Source organism: Herpailurus yagouaroundi, unplaced genomic scaffold, assembly GCF_014898765.1.
Source record: "Herpailurus yagouaroundi ecotype Mexico unplaced genomic scaffold, PumYag 67440, whole genome shotgun sequence".
NCBI lineage: Eukaryota > Metazoa > Chordata > Mammalia > Carnivora > Felidae > Herpailurus > Herpailurus yagouaroundi.
In genome coordinates, this window is record NW_024420251.1 from 1,074,837 (window position 1) to 1,094,904 (window position 20,068).

General features: G+C 45.2%; 1 protein-coding gene across 9 annotated transcripts in view; it reads right to left on the reverse strand.

Annotated features, from left to right (window-relative positions):
• Nucleotides 1-20,062, reverse strand: part of MTMR1 (myotubularin related protein 1) — a 64,963-nt gene extending 44,901 nt beyond the window's left edge. Inside the window, exons 1-5 of one of the 9 annotated variants that reach the window (XM_040467342.1) lie at nt 19,988-20,062; nt 13,695-13,800; nt 3,583-3,606; nt 2,970-2,996; nt 1,409-1,459 (exon numbers count right to left, since the gene is read on the reverse strand). The gene's annotated coding sequence lies outside the window, so the exon portion shown is untranslated. Of the gene's footprint in view, nt 1-1,405; nt 1,460-2,969; nt 2,997-3,582; nt 3,607-13,694; nt 13,801-19,987 lie in introns of those variants that run through there. The other 8 variants (XM_040467344.1, XM_040467343.1, XM_040467346.1 and 5 more) reach the window with 8 other exon arrangements.
• Nucleotides 20,063-20,068: the final 6 nt, after the last annotated feature.

Sequence of the window (20,068 nt, forward strand, 5' to 3'; positions counted from 1 at the left end):
TCATTTTGAGAATGTACTAGGCTCTCAAGATAGAGGCCACGTCTCCTCTCTTCTACAGTCATGATAGATTCAGCTTGAAATACCTGTGTTATTTCTGTGAGGCATGAACGGGCTGGTGAGACAGAGTGAGTGAGGCAAACCTCTCACTCACAGGAATTAAATCTGGGGCATGCTTTATAATGATGGAAAAGCACCTATCAGAACAAAACAAATGATCCCACTGCTTCTGATTTTCCCATAAAAGGTTTATTTTGTACAGGAAACACATTTACCTTCACCATAGGAATTCAAGAGAATAGTTTTTAAAGGCTCGTTATTTTGTGAGTACAGTAGATTCCCTTTATAAAGCTGGTGTTAGGAAATGGGACTCACACTTGTGCTATATTAAGCTTTGACTGCAACTACAAAGTTGCACAAGACATGATTTGACCCTTGATTTATCCAACCCATGTGCAGTATAATCAGAGAATGGAATATTGTGGACAAAATTTGATCTCACGCACACACCCGGGCCTCTTGGTGTCTTTGCTCCAAGTGTTGCCCAGCTGAAGAATTTCCTGTTCCAGTGACCCTGAAAGCGCAGCAGAAGGCCCACCAGCTCCCTGAATTCGTCCCCGAGGACCCTGCCCCCGAATGGCCCGGCTCCTCTACCACCTTCCTCATCTTGAGTCTAGGCTGCTGGGTGGGCAGTGTCTGCAAGTGGCTGCATGCCAAAAGCAGTGGTTTCCAAATCAGGCACTTCAAGGTGCTTCCAAGGTCACCAAAGAAGGGCGGGCTGGGCAAAGGCACGGCTGAGCATGGGGGGTGTGGGAGTGGCTGGCCATGCTTCCCTGGAGCTCCTCTTCTAGCACTTTCATGTATCGAGATGCAACATAAACTCTGGAGAAAGCTGCGCTGCTTTCAAAGCCTCCAGAGAGTCTAAAGGCACTGAGCAAAGAGTAAGCACTCAAGAATACTTGATGCATGATTTCTTCTTCTGATTAATAAATACAAACTATATGGACTCGCTCCACAAATACCTGTAAGATGCCAGGTATCATGTTGGGCACGGACGTTGCGAATTTGAATAAAGCAACGTCTACATCCTCAAGGAGCGCCCTGAGCATATGCATCTGTCCCCTCTCCATCTTTGTAGAGGCATTTCTGAACCCTGTCGTGACTGCTCACTACCTCATGGCTAATCCTACCTGGGAAAACCAAGAAGCACAAATGAACAAATTTCTGGTTGACAAAATGTTGGATAAACCAATTTTTGCAAATAATGTCATAATGGAATCTACCAAACTCGGACAGGAGGGCACTGCTATAGTGGTAAAAGCATTTGCTTATCATCTAGAAATCTAGTATGAAATGGCTTCTAAGTACACGATCTGTAGCTACGAACAGATGAACACGTAGAACTTGCCACCTGATCAGCTTCAGCTTCAGAAGGGTAGCCATTGTGTTCTTCCTGAATCTCCTGCACAGCACCAGGTGCATGGACAAGAAAAGGCAAAGAGGAGAAAGAGAAACACGTACAAACAGACAGGTGAAAGGACAGAAGTTCTTTTTTAAAGAGACAGTAAGCATGTAAAAGTCGACACACCTTTCACGGCTTTGCAAATCACATTTTCCCCCTTGGAGTTAAGGAAATAGCATCCTCAGCCTAAAATGCAGTATCTATTCTGTGTTTGTGTTGGGGTAGAAAAATGAAAAGCAAACAAACATCATGGATTTCAAAGAAGGCACTGTCTTTTTAAAATCAAGCAATACTACAGCATATGGCAAAGAAACAAAATAACAGACACATAATATGCTTGGAGAAAATAAAGCATACCATTGTAACCAAGTAAAGGACAAAACCAAGCCAAAATACAGAGGCAGTTCGTAGACATATATTTTAAACACAGTAAGTATTCATGTACACTAAAGAACTACTGTTCAGGGCTCAACTGCACTAGTATTAACGAGCTTTCCACACGCATGCACATGCACATGGTACATGCTGGAGACATACATACACATGGGATCTGTTAATTACCGCTAAATAAATACTGTGCTTTATGAATCATACCACCTTAAATATTTCTAGTTACAGTATCAATGTGCTTCCAAGAGACAGCTAAAAGGTCACATATCTTTATTTCAGTGTTTTCCAATCCCTTTAAAGGTATACTGTGCTTAATTTAACTTCTCCATAGAAGCAATTTGTTTTGGAAACTTTAAAGGTTGGACTGCTGGTTCAGCAGGTGGTAGAAAGCCTATAAATGCCGAAGACGACAAGACTATAACCCCTTTTAAAAGTTTTATTTTTAAAAGTTTTATCAACTCTCTGAGGCTGAAAATATTAACATGATACTTTTTTCTTCATGAAACTTGGGCTCCCGTGACTGCATTTCTTTAAAATGCAATCAGTGAGGAAGTAGCTAAGCTTTAAAAGAGTTACTGTTTCTCACCTTTCATTTTTGTCCATACACTAAAATAGCTACTTAATACATTTATCATCAGACTGAATTTAGTACACAGTTGTTACTGCTACCCTTCAAAGCAGGGTAATTTTTAAAGTGCAATGTTTTTTGAAACTTCCATCTTTTTAAATGCAAAGAAAAAGGAATCATTCTTTGATAAAAATTTTTTGAAAACAGAAAAACGAATGACTGAATAACCAAAAACCACACAGTAGTTCAAAGTCCATGCGAACAGAAAGCCAAAGACGAATATTTAACAACGTGAATCAGTGAAAGAAAATGATTCCCATGAGCAAAGGAAAACATGATGAAAAACAAGATTAAACAAAGACACACCAACTAGGATAACAAGAATTTGACTTAACCTGCTTGTGTTTGTACGGCTTCATTGGCTTCTCTTAAGATTAACATTTTTAAACTCAAGTCATTAAAGTATTCTGTTAAAATCCACGTTATTTTCACTGAATGGAAATAGGTTAGTTTTCAACATCTGATACTCAGTTTCAAACACATGCACATTACCAATCTTTGTCTTGCTTTATGAATATTCTGAAATAAAGGGAAGGGAAGTCATGAGGAAAATATAAACTGTAATCTAGTCCCCATAACAGCTACATCTGTATTTTAAGAACTACTCGTTGGCACTGGTTCCCCTAAATTTATACTGGAGACGAGCACTTGCGTTCCTTCGATTCAGCATGCACACAGCAAGGTGACTTGAAATCTGACTTAGGATGGACAGCAAATGAGCACTCTGTTGTTGTTGTTAAGTTCTTTAGCATGAGTTACATGGCAAACAAGGTAAAAAGAGGACTCTGAAGGCCTGGCCACAGAAGCCCCTGCTATGAATATCCATTCAGTCAGAATTCATGTAACCCAACAAAAGTCAGTACTGCACGCTGGCAACAACTTTGGCACCCTGCCCTCACAAACACTGGCGTTTGTTGCACGTAAAAACACTGACGAATAAAGCGTTTCTAGTGAACACTTAAAGCTATGACACAGCAGCGCAAGTTGATCTGAGTGACTCATAAACCCAGTGAGAAGGTAAAGAGCACTAAATAGACTGAGTGTTTGATCAAGCACAGACACACACAAGTAGGAGGCCCATGTGCGGAAAGCCACATATCCTTACCCTTATATCAGGCCTCCTGAAAACCTGTTAGTTAAAATACAGAACATCGTCATCACGGGCACATTCCCACTGACCTGTGAAAGATGCTGTTAAACTCAGCAGCCCATGCCGATGGAACATGATAATCTGCTAACTAAACCAACCGGACCAATCCTAACACATTTGCCCTCCAAGTTTCATTCGGTATCAAATCAATCCGAACACATTTGTCCCAGAATTCTCAGCCAAGTCTCTGATTTGGAGAAACGTATTACCCTTAGGCGAAGACAAACTACATTATTTTAAACACAAACCCCTTCTGGCAAGTACCATTATAAGCCTGCGAACAGGCAGTGTTTCAAAAGTTCACTTGTGTGCCTGTTTGGAACACTGAAGGCATTTTCCCCATAGAAACAATGATACAAAACGTCGGTTCTGCTCCCAGACCAGCCCACAGAAACAAAACAAAAGGGAACCCAAAAACCACAAAAGCCCCCACATTTGACCCAGAGCACAGCTCAGCTGTTGGCACTAATGGCATCATGAAGCGTAGTTAACCATAAATCTTAGGCTGGTTTCTACAGAAATTCTGTTTCCAACTCGCACTCCGGACTCCAAATTGACCTCTCACCCTAACTCCCACTGCATGCGGAAGGGGCAGCCACAGGTGGGAGGAAGTGCTGGGAGGGCAGGGGGGAGGGAAGGGGAGGAGAAGCCAAGCTTTATTAAATGGAGGCATGTTAGGGGCGCCTGGGTGGCGCAGTCGGTTAAGCGTCCGACTTCAGCCAGGTCACGATCTCGCGCTCCGTGAGTTCGAGCCCCGCGTCGGGCTCTGGGCGGATGGCTCGGAGCCTGGAGCCTGTTTCCGATTCTGTGTCTCCCTCTCTCTCTGCCCCTCCCCCGTTCATGCTCTGTCTCTCTCTGTCCCAAAAATAAATAAACGTTGAAAAAAAAAATTAAGAAAAAAATAAATAAAAAAAATAAATGGAGGCATGTTATTCCGACACCTTAGCCTGTGACTCCTACTCAAGCGTGCAGTGTATGCATTCAGGAAGCTCTGGCTGGAGTAAACACCTCCGAGAACAGATGAGCCTTTGGAAAGCAAGGAAGACTTGAGTGTCTATTCCCCAATCCAAAGTCTGTAATCCCATCATCTAACCACTAGACGTCCTATGGGAAACAGATCATTAAAAAAAAAAAAATCACCAGAGGTTCTTATTACCTTTATAGGTTTTCCTCAGGATACGTAAGAAGATCACATGAATACAACACTACAGACTTCAAAAAAATCACTGTATTATCATTAGAATACCCCTTGAAGTAAAAAAAAAGGTTCTAAATTAAGTCATGCTGTAGCCCAAAGAGAATTAAAGCCCATAAATTCCTAAATATAGACTATATTAAAAAAAACCTAAATCTGGCTTTTTTTTGGAGGAGGGGGTGATAGATATATTTATCCTCTTAATTGCAGCGATAGTTTCACAAGTGTGTACCTATCAAAACATATCAAATCATATACTTAAGAATGTGAATTACACCTCAAGAAAGTACAAAATCAAGAAAATACATGCTTATGTTACTATACAACTCAAAATGGGGCACAGGTAGCAATAAAAACTCAAAAGAAAGTCTCCCCTCTCTGAGCATATTCATGCCCTAGTGATAACCATATTTAACTGGACCGATTTTTCACTCTGAGGGATGCCTGCATAACTGTAAATATGGTGACACCTCTAATTCTTGATATTTTTACTTCAAACAGTTTCTGTTGACCTCCCACTCTAAAAGGTGAGAAAATACTTTCTCAAACTCCTACCTCACCTCCCCATCTCTGCTGATGGACACTTGAATTTTTAGTTCTTTTATTGTTTTTCCTTCAACAGAAGCTACATCATAAACAAATACTCATGAGAGTGGTGCATCCCAAGTCCACGGGGACAGAAGCTGCTGCACTCAGGACCCTCCCAGACCCTGCCCTATGTAGCTCTTCATCTGGCTGTCCATCTGCCTCCCTTGTCATGTCCTGTAATAAGGTGGTAAGCCTAATTCAGTGTTTCCCTGAGCTCTGTGAGCTGTTCTGGCCAACGAGCAAAATCAAGGAGGGGGGTCCTGGGGACCGCCAATTTGTAGCCAAGCTGGGCAGAAGTCGTGGGGAACCTAGGGGCCCACTACTTTCATTTGGTGTCTGAAGTGAGGGACGATCTAGTGGGACTGACACCTTAAGCTGTGGGGTCTGTACTTACTCCCAGTTGGTGTCAGAACTGAACTGAACCGTAGGACACCCGGCTGGTGTTGAATTGGCCAGTGTGGGGAAAAAACCCACACATCTGGCATCAAAAGGGCTCAAAGTGTATAGGGTGAGTAGCAGAGAGGGAAACGGTGAATTTTTCCACAGATGAGCCCCAAGATTTAAATTTCTATAAAAGTTTACACCAGGGCTTAAACTCCCTTTGCCCTCAGGTTCTTTTCAAGTCTTCCTTTGGGACACTCCTCACCAGAGAGGTGAGGGGTCCCGCTGACCACCCACTCTTGATAAGGGAGCCGGTGTGCTCCTCTTTGACCCTCTGGGCTCTCTGGGCTCTGTGCACCAGTCCGCCAGGAGGGTACCGCCTGGCCTCCCTGGCTGGTGGCGAGTTGGCCCGTGTGAGCCCTATCCTGAGGAAGAGGCCCCAGGTGTCCGCAGCTGCCTCTGGGTGACTGTGTTGAGCTCTGGGCACACTGTGGCCTCGCCCCTAAGCCAGGCCCTCTAAGCCAGCTTTGATCAATTACTGTGTCGATCTCTGCTTGGCTCCCATCTTAATTCTTTATAATAGGTGACACCCCTAAATCTCCAACAGCGTGGCAGTCTTTCAGGAAGTTTTCAAACACAGCCAATGCCAGTGATATAAATACCAACAAGCAGTTGAGGGTCCACCGTATGCCAGGTGCTGTGCTAAATGCTTTACACGTGTTATCTCAACCCTCCCAACCCTCCCAGCCACTGAGGAGATACTATTATCCCCATGTGACAAATGAGGAAACCGAGGCAGCAAGCGGTGAAGTAACTTACCCAATGTCACAGGGCCAGCAACACAAGAGTAGGAATTCAAACCCAGGCTGGTTGGTTTTACCTCCCATGTTCTTAACCTCAATAGGGCCCCACCTAGACCTGTTCCCCTTCTGAAGGAGGCTGACAAAGGCCCTCAAAGCTTAACGCCCTGAATGTCCTGCTCTGCCCTCCTCACCCCTCTCACCACATCTCAGGGCTCGATCCCAGGAACCACGAAATCATGACCTGAGCAGAAATCAAGAGTCCGATGCTTAACCAACTGAGCCACCCAGGCATTGCCAGGCTAATAAAAAAATCTTTAGTCATCAAAATACAACCCTGGTGTTTGGGAAACTAGCCACACCTGAACCCTGCCTGGTGCCCTTTGTCAAACTCTAACCTGAAACCATCACTTTCCACTCTCTAAAGCCCTCCAGGAAACGTGATGAAGGAGCAGTCCAATTCCATCCTCAATGAAACATGAACCAGTACAAGAATAATTGTCGATATCCTTTCACCAACTAAATTCTAAGATCTTTACTAACATAATTTTATGTTTCACTTAAATAATACTTCTGATATATCATGAGTTGTTATACATATTAATCAAAATTATTTTACATGCAATATAGAATCATTCAGCAGTCTGCAAAAATCTTGATTTTTTAAAACTTAAATTTTAATTTTGAGGTAACTGTAGACTCAGTGTTCCCAATGGCAGCATATTGGGACTATAGAACAATGGCAGAACCAGGAAATTGACACGGATACAATTCAGATGCAGAACAATTTCATCACCAGGAGGACCCCTACTGTTGCCCTTTTATAGCCACATCTACTTCCCTCACCACCCCTCCCCTTCTTACCCCCTGGCAACCACTAATCTGTTCATGACTATAATTTTGTCATTTGAAGACTGTTACATAAATGGAATTATATAGTACGTGACCTTTAGTGAGTAGCATTTTTGGCTCAGTGTTAATTCCCTTAAGACCCATCCAATTCTTTTCTCTTTCCTCTCTTCTATTGAACCCATTCATTGAGGGTTTTTTTAATTTTCGTTATTGTATTTCTCAGTTTTAAAATACCCATTTGGTTCTTCTTCTATCTCCTTTGCTGAAACTATTTCTTTTCTTTCACTATGTTTCCATTGTTTCAAGCATATTTGTAATCGTTTACTGAAGTAACTTTATGATGGCATCTTGAAAATAATTTTCAGGGGTGCCTGGGTGGCTCAGTCGGTTAAGTGTCCGACTCTTGATTGTGGCTCAGGTCATGATCTCACAGTTCGTGGGTTCAAGCTCTGCGTCGGGCTCCATACTGATGGCACAGAACTTGCTTGGGATTCTCTCTCTCCCTCTCTTCTCCTCACCTGCTCAGGCTCTCTCTCAAATAAACATTTAATAAAATCATTTTCACATAATTCTAACACCTGTCATCTCAGTTTTGCCACCTATTGATTCTCTTTTTTCATAGTTTGGGTCTTATTTAAACCATCGGTTTTAGCTCGCTTTCTGGGACACTGCTCCAGCACAAGTGGGGGGACCACGTCATTATAGCCAGGTAGGGGCAGAAGTCCAGGTTCCCCACTCAGCCTCTGCTGACACCAGATGGGGGATTCCTGGCTCCTGCTGGGTCAGTGCAAGAGTTCCAGCCCCTTCTCAGGCTTCCATGGATACCCGGCTGGCAGTGGCAGGGCAGGGATACCTGGTTACTGCCCCTGACACGGCCTCCGCTAACAGCACAGGGGAGGCACAGCCTCCTTACCAATGGGCGGCGGTGAAAGTCTGACTCTCCATTGGGCTTCTTCTGACATTACCACTGCAGGAGTCTAGTGTGCCTCACTGCAGCCTGGCAAGGGTGGGAATTCTAGGCTCCTGACTTGGCCTTGTTGGCAGGGTGGGTGTGGGGCCACAACTTTTTCTGTGGTGTCTGGCTGGAGTACAGTGGTTAGTGTTTAAAAGTTTTCTTTCTGCTAAGCTGTCTCCTTCCTGGTCCTTTGGCTTGAGAGAGTAGGCTTTTGTTGTCTGTGCCCACTGGCATTTCTGAGTTGCTGGCTTCTTCAGCAACAAGTCTGGGACATCCGTGGCAGAAACAGAACCCAGGGACTCACCATCGTGTCATTCCTGGGGTCCTGAGGTCCCTAACCAGTCTGCCTTCTTCTCCTCTCAGGGCACTCTTATGTTTATTGTATAGCAAATGTCCACGGCTTTTGGTTGTACTTAGCAGGAAGAATAAGAAAAAATACATTTGCTCCGTCTTTCCAGAAGCAGAAGCTGAAATCTGGGGGTTAAGTTTTTAAATTTGTTAACAGTGTAATATTAGTTTCAGGTGTATAATAATAGCGATTCAACACTTCCATACAACACCCGGTGCTCATCACAAGTGTTCCTTAATCCCCATCATTCATTTAACTCATACCCCCCACCTCCACTCTGGCAACCACCAGTTTGTTCTCTATGGTTAAGGGTCTGTTTTATGGTTTGCCTCTCTCTTTTGTCCTCCCTCCGCCCCCCACCACGTTCATCTGTTTTGTTTCTTAAATTCCACTATGAGTGAAATCATATGGTATTCGTCTTTCTCTGACTTACGAAATCTTGACATTTTTAAGAAATAATTTTTTCCCTCAAGTATCCCTGAGAGAGAGGACAGCACTTTTCCACGGCAGTGATTACAAAACGGAGGCCTCATGCTCAACCAGGCAGTAGCAGGTTTTTCTTCAATTGTTTTTAAGGGGACATGCTGTTCTCTCCAGTTCTGCACTGCTCCCTCCCATTTCTGTCTAGCTTGCAGACATTTGCAAACTCTGATTTAATACATAGATCATGAGGCCATGGATTCTGAAAGATCATGCTCGAGCTTCCCTTCACATACATTAGTACTCAAGCAGTAGTGACTAAAACCCAGCTCAAGCATAATGAAGCCTTTCCCATGCACTGCTTCTTACTTCCCTCCAAAGCCCTTCTGCAAGTTTTTGTTTAGGATCCAGAATTTAAACTGTACTAACTTGCTAAATGATTAAACTTAGTACAGGATCCTCTCTATTTTCTCCGTTTACTTCAGAATGTTTACAGAAGAGATCTAGCTACTGTGTGTACATGGACAAGGAGAGGCAGAGAGGGATGGTGATGGTGATGATGATGTCACTTGTACTGATGACTATTAAGTTTTGCCACAATTTGTAACCGTATTATTTCATCTAGTCTATGGAACATTGCATTCAGATCCTGTTCTTGACATCTTTGACAAATTCAACAGGGAGACTCTTTGTTAGTCCAGTAAAAGTGAAAAGCAATTGGGTTGAGTTGGTAGCGGGGTGCAGAGAGGGGGTCGGGGGGGATGAGACAAAACAAAACATTTTATTACATCTCTACTAGTCTTCACAGCCAGGCAAGTCTTCACGGTGACTTGGTATTAAAGCACACATTTATTAATTTAGCTGATCCACAATCCAACGTAATAGCTATTTAATCTTTCAGTTGGGACAATGTCTTCCAAACTTCTGTCATTTCGTATATGGCCTCTACAAGGTTGGTTTGCCATATCTATACATTGCCTACACGAATATTATTATTTACATTTATAGTGACTTTAAGTCCACTCTGTTTTCATACTTTGCCTATATAACATCCATTAAATCACAAGTGTAATGTGCTATTTTTTCTAGCACATATTTAAAATAATTACATAACTGTGAAAACATGTCCATATGGACACGCCATCTAAATTTATCTTGTGATAAAAGCAATATTCTTACCACAGTTTGGGTGATCTGACCCTGAGCCTACTTTCAATTTATGATATAAATAATAAAACAATTATTCTCCACAACCTAACATGAGTTGCTAATTATTTAGATATGTAGGAATTTTCCTGAGATGCATGGTCCGATCACCAATTTCAAGAGCTATAAACCTAGGAAACCTAGTGTTACTATACATAAGAAATATTTGAGGCTCTTGGTTCCACACCTGCAGTGACTGTGACTCACTGGGTAGGATGGGGACCACAGAAGCTGCATTTTTGCAAGCACCCTAAGGAGTGCTGCCATGGAAAAACCCAAAGGCCACATTCTGAAAAGCAGTGGACAGGGCAGGGGGAAATTTTTTTTAAAACTCACTCTACCTTATCAACAGAATAGTCATCCTACTGAACAATCCCAAGTCTAACTATGTGATATTAAGCAAGTCATTTCATGTCTCCGAGTCTTGGTTTCCTCATCTGTTAAATGATGATTATAATAAAAGCTACCTTATTTGGTTGTTGTAAGGCTGCAATGGATTATATGCCCAAAAGTATTACAAAACCATAGACCCCAATGCGTGCTCAGGGGTTGATGAGGAAGAGGATGTAGACCCACCCTCAGCAGCCCACAACACAAAAGAATCAGCATTTCAAGTCAAGATGCCAAGTGTTCATATAAACATCTGCTCCCATTGAATTGCTGACCCTGAGCTTAACCTATAATAAATCAACCCCCATACTGAGTGTGTATTTCAAATAAGATATTCGCACAGTAGATAATTTGAAATATTATTGACTGACGACTGAAAATTAGATCCTCAAGGAATTGTAGCTGGACCATCAGGAAAAAACCCATGCAATGGCTCCCATGCCAGAGGTATCCCAGAGGCCCGTCTTGGGTACTCTGATTTTAAGAACTACTTTCTAAGTAGCACATAAAATTATCCTTGTGGTTTAGAAACACTTTACACTTTTATTACTTAAAAAACTCTCTTCTGGAAGAAAACAACTCCTGAATTATTAATTGAACACTGACTTTGCAGACTTGGCTACAGAGCAAATATAACGAAGACAATTATAAAACATGTTCTCTTATAATAATTCATCAAAAGCTTTAGCCATGACCTGATGCAGATACCTAAAATTCAACTTACAAAATATAGAAAAGCCTCATATTTTTTCTGAATGCCATCTGTTAAACCATTCCAACGTGAGCTAATTCTGCTGCACAAAATTTGTAAATAGACTAAAATTAACAAAACTTAGTTGCTTCATGTTAAAGTACAGATTCAGTCTGATCTACTAATGTAGAGGTTAGAGAGCTATGTGATCTTTTATTGAACCCACACAACACTAACAAATATTCAACCATAATGAAAACATTACAGTTAACTCATAAATGTCAGTAAAGAAAATTATTCTAAGGCCTGAGAGCTATTCTCTTTTAATATGGGTTCTTGAGCCTCTCCAGTCAGCGGAGCAGTTTCTCAGCTAAGATGGGGGCAACAGGGCAACCGGGACCGGTGGGTTCAGCAGCTGCTCAGTGATCCACCACGCAGGCATCAGTGATACAGCAAATGCTCCTCCCACCTGGGGACAGCATGTTTGCCCAGCTGGGTTTGGAACACCAGGAACTCCAGCTGCTCCACCGTGGACAAACATGAAAACCAGACAGCTAGTGAGAGTGACATACTGTCACTCTTCTGCCTGAACAGATTACCCAACTTCTACTAATCTGCAGCCCCGCTTCCCTTTGGTAGACCTAATCAAAGGCACTGGATGGCTTGGATGAAGCAAGTACAGCAGGATAGCCAGATTTCAATTACATGGCCTCTTGAGTCACTTTCTGCACTTGGTGCATTATGACATAGAGAGGAGAGGAACGGAGGCCAGAGCCCTTAAGCAAGGAGCATGTATTAAGAATTAATTAGGGGAGCCTGGGTGGCTCAGTCGGTTGAGCGTCCGACTTCAGCTCAGGTCATGATCTCACGGACCGTGAGTTCGAGCCCCACGTCGGGCTCTGGGCTGACGGCTCAGAGCCTGGACCCTACTTCAGATTCTGTGTCTCCCTCTCTCTGACCCTCCCCTGTTCATGCTGTGTCTCTCCCTGTCTCAAAAATAAATAAATAAACGTTAAAAAAATAAAATAAAATAAAATAATAAAAATAAAATAAAAAGAATTAATTAGGATCTTTATTGTAGTTCTTGAACTGTTTGTAAGCCTTGGCACCTGGCAAGAACCATGATTTTGAGAGACTGTTGACTGAGGGTAGTCCGCGATACTAAATGAAGCTCACCTATACTTGTGAAAATCAATTCTCTTTTACTAGCAGGCAAAGATAACTATAAGAAACTGAAACGTCAGGGGCGCCTGGGTGGCGCAGTCGGTTAAGCGTCCGACTTCAGCCAGGTCACGATCTCGCGGTCCGGGAGTTCGAGCCCCGCGTCGGGCTCTGGGCTGATGGCTCAGAGCCTGGAGCCTGTTTCCGATTCTGTGTCTCCCTCTCTCTCTGCCCCTCCCCCGTTCATGCTCTGTCTCTCTGTCCCAAAAATAAATAAACGTTGAAAAAAAAAATTTAAAAAAAAAAAAATAAAAAAATAAATAAAAAAGAAACTGAAACGTCAATTCAAGCAAACACCATTACTGCAATGTAAGCATGGCTTAATCGTTGACTGACATTAAAACAAGGTTAGTCTTACCCTTAACAAAGATGGAGCACATACATTTTTTATTTGTTAATCGATTCAACAAGTATTTACTGAGCACGTGTTATATTCCAGGATCGTGCTGGGGAAGTAGCCCCTGTTTCTGCTGACAAGGAGCTTATCACTGTTAACTTTACAATAAACAGAGAATCCAAATTAAGGACTAAAAAACGAAGCTGCCCATACAATAGTCTGGAGTTGTGCAATTGTTTTTACATTGCAGTACCACGTGTTAGTGCTGAATACCCACTGGGAACACCTAAATACAGAAACAAACTGTGAAGTTGGGAAGTATGGTCCATTAGACGTTTTCTGAAATTCAGAATACCATCGAGGAAAATAGAGGCATTTTGTAATAATAAAAGGTAAAAATACAATATGTAATAAAATAACAAAATGGAACTAGATTTTTTTAGAAAAATGATCGCAATCTAAAGACAGCTTTTCCCCTCAATTGAAAACCATGAGTACATCTAGTGGATCCTGGTAAAAGTTCTCCTCTAAAGTTCAGATCTAACAACAGAGAACGAGAACCTTTCACCCTTGTTCCCAAACAAATGTCTGTTGAACATCAAGGGACCAAAGTCTCACTGAAATTAAAAATGCAAAGCTTCTTGGTACATTGAAAATGAATTAAGGACTCAATGCTGCTTACCTTGTAGTCTCTGGATACATTTTCTGATGTCACTGAACCTGAAATCTGACTAGAAATTGTAGCAGCTATAAGCTGTTTACACCATTCAACATGTGATCCTGTAGGACTAAAAGAAATAGTGTGATTAAAATATTTTAAGACGTCAGCTCTCCATGAAAAAAAAAAATGAGTACTGACTGGGGATACATGTACATTTCTTTTTTTAGAAAACAAACAGACTACTTGGTTATCTTTACATTTAATATAAGAACTGAAATACTGACAACCAGGAAGTAAGATTAGGTTCCAGGTTGATTTTAAAATGAATCAACCAATTGTTCTAAGTTTAAGAGTCTAGGCGTTAGACAGTTAGGCATATTATTCTCTATCATTTAATGGAATTTTACTATATTACAATTGTACAGAGTATTGTTAATGTAATGTACACAGATATTAATTCTAAAGCGAAATATTTATCTTATGGTGTTGTATTTTTCAAATAGACTTTTAAGGGAACAGAGTTGATGATGTGACTATAAAAAGAACAGACTAGACAAATGCCATCCTGCACACAGTCGTCATGCCACCTTGCATTTCTGTCAGTGCGCTGACAGCTCACGAAGGCTCTTCCGGTCTGTTGGGCTATCAGAGCCTCACGACCACAGTGTGAAACGGAGGCAGGGAGTAGCCAACGTGTTTCTGAGGTGAGAAAACTGCGGCACAGAGGTGACATGCCCGATAAAGCGGCGGGCCTGGCTCCAGCTTCACTGAGGCTTCCAAGACACGGCGCAGCCAACAGTGCCAAACTCACTGAACCGGAAGGCAAAGCGGAGGCCAGCGCCACAGACTCCAGCCCCATATGAGAACACGACAATGCAAGGAAAATGGCATCTTCCACTTGCATGGTGCTCTAAAGGGAAACGTGGGCCTCATAGTGACCCATCTTACAGATGACCAGAGTGAGACTCCAGCGTTTGACCAAGGTCCCATGACTGGTAAGTGAGCAGGCTGTGTCCACCTGACTTAAAGGAACACATAAGCAGACTAGGAGCGTGCGGGAATCACGTGAGGGAATGAGGCTCCTCATCGCAGCCCTGAAGGAAGGGCAAAAGATGCTTATGAAAGTTTACCCTGCAGGTGGCTTTCACTCTAAAGAATGTTCCAGACCTGGAAAAATCGCATCACTAGTTAAACCCACATTCATGTATTAGAAAGACAAAAAAAAACTGGAACCCCTAGGCAGTATGTAAAATAAGCTAAATAGTGAAAGGAAGATATCCAGTGTTCTCTACTAGTGATCTAAATTATAGCCTCTGGTTAAGGGAGCCCAGTGGTTAGCTGTGGGTCTGCAAACATAAGTTCAAACATGCAATGAACGGGCAGACATTCCTATCATGTGTCAAGAACCTATTTAGTACAATTTAAAAGAAGAGAGGAGGGAAAGAGGAGGGATTTTAGTTTCTTTTTCAGTTTTCTTTTAGCATTTCTGAAAAAGTGTATTTATTTACTATGAGAGAAAGAGAGCATGAGCAGAGGAGGGGCAGAGAGAGAATCCCAAGCAGGCTCTGCACTGTCAGTGTAGAGCTCAAAGCAGGGCTCAATCCCATGACTGTGAGATTGTGACCTGCGCCACGATCAAGAGTGAGATGCTTAACCGCCTGAGCCATCCAGGCACCCTTTAGTTTCGTTTTTAAAGGCTAAGTCCCCTTTATTTCTGGTTACGTCCCACTCTTCTTGTCACGCTGCCAGCACCCACCCCTGACTGCAAATCTAATAGCAGGAACCCGCCTGGTCACCCAGTGTGGGTGACCTGTTGCTACCATCCGCCCAACATCCTTCCCTCCTTCTGATAAGGACCCTTATCTACTGTGGGGGGCCCGCCCCTCCCCACTTCACAGGATGCTCTTCGGGAGGCAGAGGGGGGCTGACCCCCTGCTCCTCCTGAGCCCACCTGCAGGGGAGTGACCCAGGCCAGGCCAGTCCCAGGCTTTCCTCTCAGATCCCAAGCTGCACAGATCCACCCCCGGCACTGCTGTAGGTTACTCCTCTCCCCCAGCACCTTGAGGAACCCACAGAGATAAGGAGCAGGACAAGAAGAGACAAGACAGGAGGAGTCCCGACAACGCTGTGTGCAGCTCCGGCTTCAAGTGTGCCCGTTGCCATCTTTCCTCGTGTGCAGCAGTGATGTGCGCCGAGATCTGACCTTTTGGCTCAAGCTAGAGTGATTTGATTTTGTCACTCACAACCAGAAGTGTCCTGGCCAACACAGTCACAAACAGCATGGCACACTGGGCTGCTAGACAGCAGGCTTGGCTCTGAGTCCTGTTCCTGTTACCAGCTATCTCTGCGACCTTCAGCAAGCCACATCCTCTTGCAGGACCGCAGCTCTGTTGTCATGAAGTACAGTATGCAGGGGAGAGGGGAGGGCTCCCCAGTCCCTGGGGGCCAGGCTGAACCTGGCGGGTAGAGCCAGGTGCCACTCTGTGAGTCACTCTTCAAAGAAGAGTATGAATCACAGTCTGTCGTGACAACAGATCAAAGAAGGCAGGCCAGGATCCCTCTGTACAATCTCCCACCTCACTCTTGGTATTAAGAACCACTCGCAGGGGCGCCTGGGTGGCTCGGTCGGTTAAGCATCTGACTTCGGCTCAGGTCATGATCTCGCAGTGTGGGACTTTGAGCCCCGCATCGGGCTCTGTGCTGACAGCTCAGAGCCTGGAGCCTGCTTCAGATTCTGTGTCTCCCTCTCTCTCTGCCCCTCCCCCACTCATGCTCTGTCTCTCTCTGTCTCAAAAATGAATAAAACGTTAAAAAAAAAATTTAAAAAAAAGAACCACTCGCAGCCTGGGAGAGCCCAGCTTTGTTTCTCCAACCTGGATTCCCCGGATCTGGATGCCCACAATCCAATGAGACATCTGTCCTAGTCGATCCTGAGAGCCTGCCAACTCGACCTGTCGAAGCCAGCACAGGTGGCTCAGCACACAACCCATTCTCCCAGCCCTGTGTTGCCTAAGTCAGGGAAGGGCACATCCAGTTACCAGGGTACCCCACACCCAAAAGCTGGAGTCTACCTTGGAGCCCACCCCCCACTTCACTTCACTCTCACACTCACTCACCAAGCCATGTCACTCCCATGGGCTGGTATCATGACAATGCACCTTGCTCAATTCCCATTGCAAGACCCTCTTCCACACACCTACCACTCTGTTCTCCTCCTGTCGCCTGAATTTAGGCCCTATCTCTAGGCCGATGACTCCCAAATTCAGGTCTCCACCTCAGACAACACCCCTGAGCTCCAAACCCACATAAACCAACCACCTCTCTGACCTCTGCTCTGGGATATACAACTGGCATCTCGTAACTATGTCCAGACCTGAGACCCTGCTAATTTCCTGTGTTCCATTCAAAGGCTTCTCCATCTCTGCAACACCATTTTCCTACAAGCCAAAACTCTTGGCATCTTGATTCTTCCCTCCTATCCAACAACCAATCTTCAGCAAACCATACTGGCTCTACCCTGTGGGTTTTCCTCAAATTATATCCACAACCTGACAACATCTCCTGTCCTCTACCCCTCTGCTGTAAGCCACCATGCTCTCTCCCTTGGATAACCACAATAGTGGTCTCCTACTTGCTAGTGCCTCTGCTTCAACCCCTTCCCCTTTCAGTCTGTCGGCCACACAGCAGCCAGAGAGCTTACTGAAATCTACACCAGAGTATGTCACTCCTCGGCTTCAAAAGTCCCAGTAGCTCCCCATGACTCTCCACCATCTGCCCCTGTGACCTATCTGACCTCGACCCCTACTGCTCTCTTCCTAGCTCCCTCTCTACTAACGACATTGGTCTCTTTGCTGATCCTGGCACACTTCACTCACACTCCTACCCCAGGGTACACAGGTCTGTGCCTGGAATGCTGTTGCCCCTAATATCTGTATGACTGGACCCCTTCCTTCTTTAGGGGCATTATTCAAATGTCACTTTTCTCAGCCAGACTTTCCCTGACCATCCTACATCACATTCCAATTTGCCCCCAGACTGCAGACCCCCAACACCTCCTCCTCCCCTCCCAACTTACTTTGTCCCCCTAGCACCTGCCACCACCTAACAGAAGATACAGTTTACTTGTGTTTTGTCTGTCTCTCACCAAACATACTCTCCACCAGGGCAGTGATTTGTGTGTCTGTTGCCTGCCAAATCCTCAGGCCCCACACAGTGCCTGACACAGAGCAGGCACTCAGATTCACATAATAAGTGAGTGATTAGCTTTTCCATAAGCTACTCAAGAAGACTGCCCACCTCCGGTCTATTCACCACACCTCCGCAGAGCAAATGTTCTCAAATGTCAATCCCATCCTGATGGAAATCTCACCTGATGGAAATCCTTTCGTGATCCCCATCGCTAAGGGACCATTTAATTTCCTTTCCAAACCAAGACACTATGGTGAGTTGAAGGACGACGCTGTTATTAATCATACCAGCCCAACTACTAAGCCAGTACCATCCTGGGCAAGAGAGACCACCTGGACCAACCTTCTTGCAGCTACAGGTACTTGGCGAAAGTACAAAATTTTAGGCTCTACCCCAGATGTGGACTGACTAGACTTAGGGTGGGATCCAACACTCTGCATTTACATCAAACACTGGAGGTGATTCCTACACAGGGTACACAAAATCAGGCTCTGAGAAGCACGGCGCAGAAGATAATGGCACAATTCCCTAGGAAGGCACCCAAGCCCCTTCGAGATCGGGCCCCCGCCTTCCCACATGTCTTCTGGAGTTACCAGTTCCGCATATCCAGCATCGCCTGCATGACTGCACATTCCACTCCCTAGGCCAAAAAGCCCTCCCCACCCTGTCCCCTGGCTAACTTCTCATTCCTCACCACTCACTTCAAATGTCAGCTTCCTCAGAAGGCCTCCTTCCCTTAACTGCCCATAGTGTCCCACCCCCCACCCCAGACTAAATAATAAATCAAGCACCCCCACCTCCGTGTGCCCACAGTGCAGTGCATCACAATGGAGTCTGCAGAGGGTTTTTGAAAAATATTAACTCCTGAAGCCTTAGGTGTGGGGCCTGCTCACGTGGAGCTCTTAGAAAGCTTCTCAGATGATTCCCATGCACACGCACCCCATCCAGAGCACTTCTGTGCTGACCTCTACCCTAGCACTCACCACATCCGATTTAAATTACTGGTTTGTTTGCATTCTTCACTAAATGGTAATCCAGAGAGCAAACCCCATCTAACTTTCCAGGTCCTCATACATTGTAGAATGTCTGCAAATGAGTGGAACCCTGACCCCTCCACGTTCTACCTTAGCTGTGATTAGTTCTCAGTGAAGTTGATCACTAGGCTCATTGATTTACCAGACTACATTGTAATTACACGGAGGGAGAAACAAAGGGAGTGTTTCTAGTTGTTCCTATGCTTCAGGAAACTCCCCAAAGTTCAGCTCACTGCTATGACTAACACAGGCAAGAACGAGCATCTGACACTCACCCAGCTGCCTTACCACACTATCCCTTGCCTAACCGCACGGGGGCGCCCCCCCCGTTTGGCGGAATGGCCAACATGTGGGAAAACTGGATATTCTGGGCTACGGGATAACCCATCCCTTGTCCTCGGAGCCTTAGGGTGGCCCTCCCGGCTGGACGTGGTCAGTTTATACTTCTGATTGATATTGGCTCTGCAACTGCCTAAGAACCAGTGGTAGGCTTCTGTGTTCGTGAAAACAATCAACCGGGTTCCTTCAAAATGTGAAGGGCTGAAAGTAAACGACTGTGTGTTCTTGCATCGGAAGCAGTTTGAAAGTTTTCCATCCCAGCTTTTCAAAGCAGGGTAACTTTGCCTCCATCTGCACCACCTCCAACACCCACGGGGTTGAGTGCCCCAGTCCCCACTCCCAACCCCACCATCAAAGACTCCAAAGCAGCACGGCGGGATTTTGGTCTTCCAACCCCAGAAGGGAAGGTCGCGCTAAAAGAGAGCCCCCGGGTGAAATTTCCCCCCAAGGGCCGGGTGGCCGCGTCTCCAAGGTGCGGCTGGAAGGGGAACGTAAAAGGTTTGACAGCGGCGAAGCCCCTCGGGGTGCAGGGAGCCCCAGCCCGCGAGGCGGAAGTGGGCCAGGTGCGCGGCCCTGGGACGTGGGGGCAGGGTCCGGGGTCTCGTTGGGGGGTGGGAGGGACCCGGCCGGGCACGGAGGGGTCAAGGAGGGGGGCAAGGAGGGGGGCACGCCCCACCCCGGCCTCGTCGGCGCGGCGCGCGGGGCCCGCGGGGGTCGGGGCGCGGAGGCCCTGGCGGCCCGGGTCCCGCTTACCTGTCCAGGGTCTCCACGCTGGGCTGCCGGGAGCCGGCGGCAGAGGCCCCCGCGCCCCGAGGAGGCCTCCTGCCGCCCGCC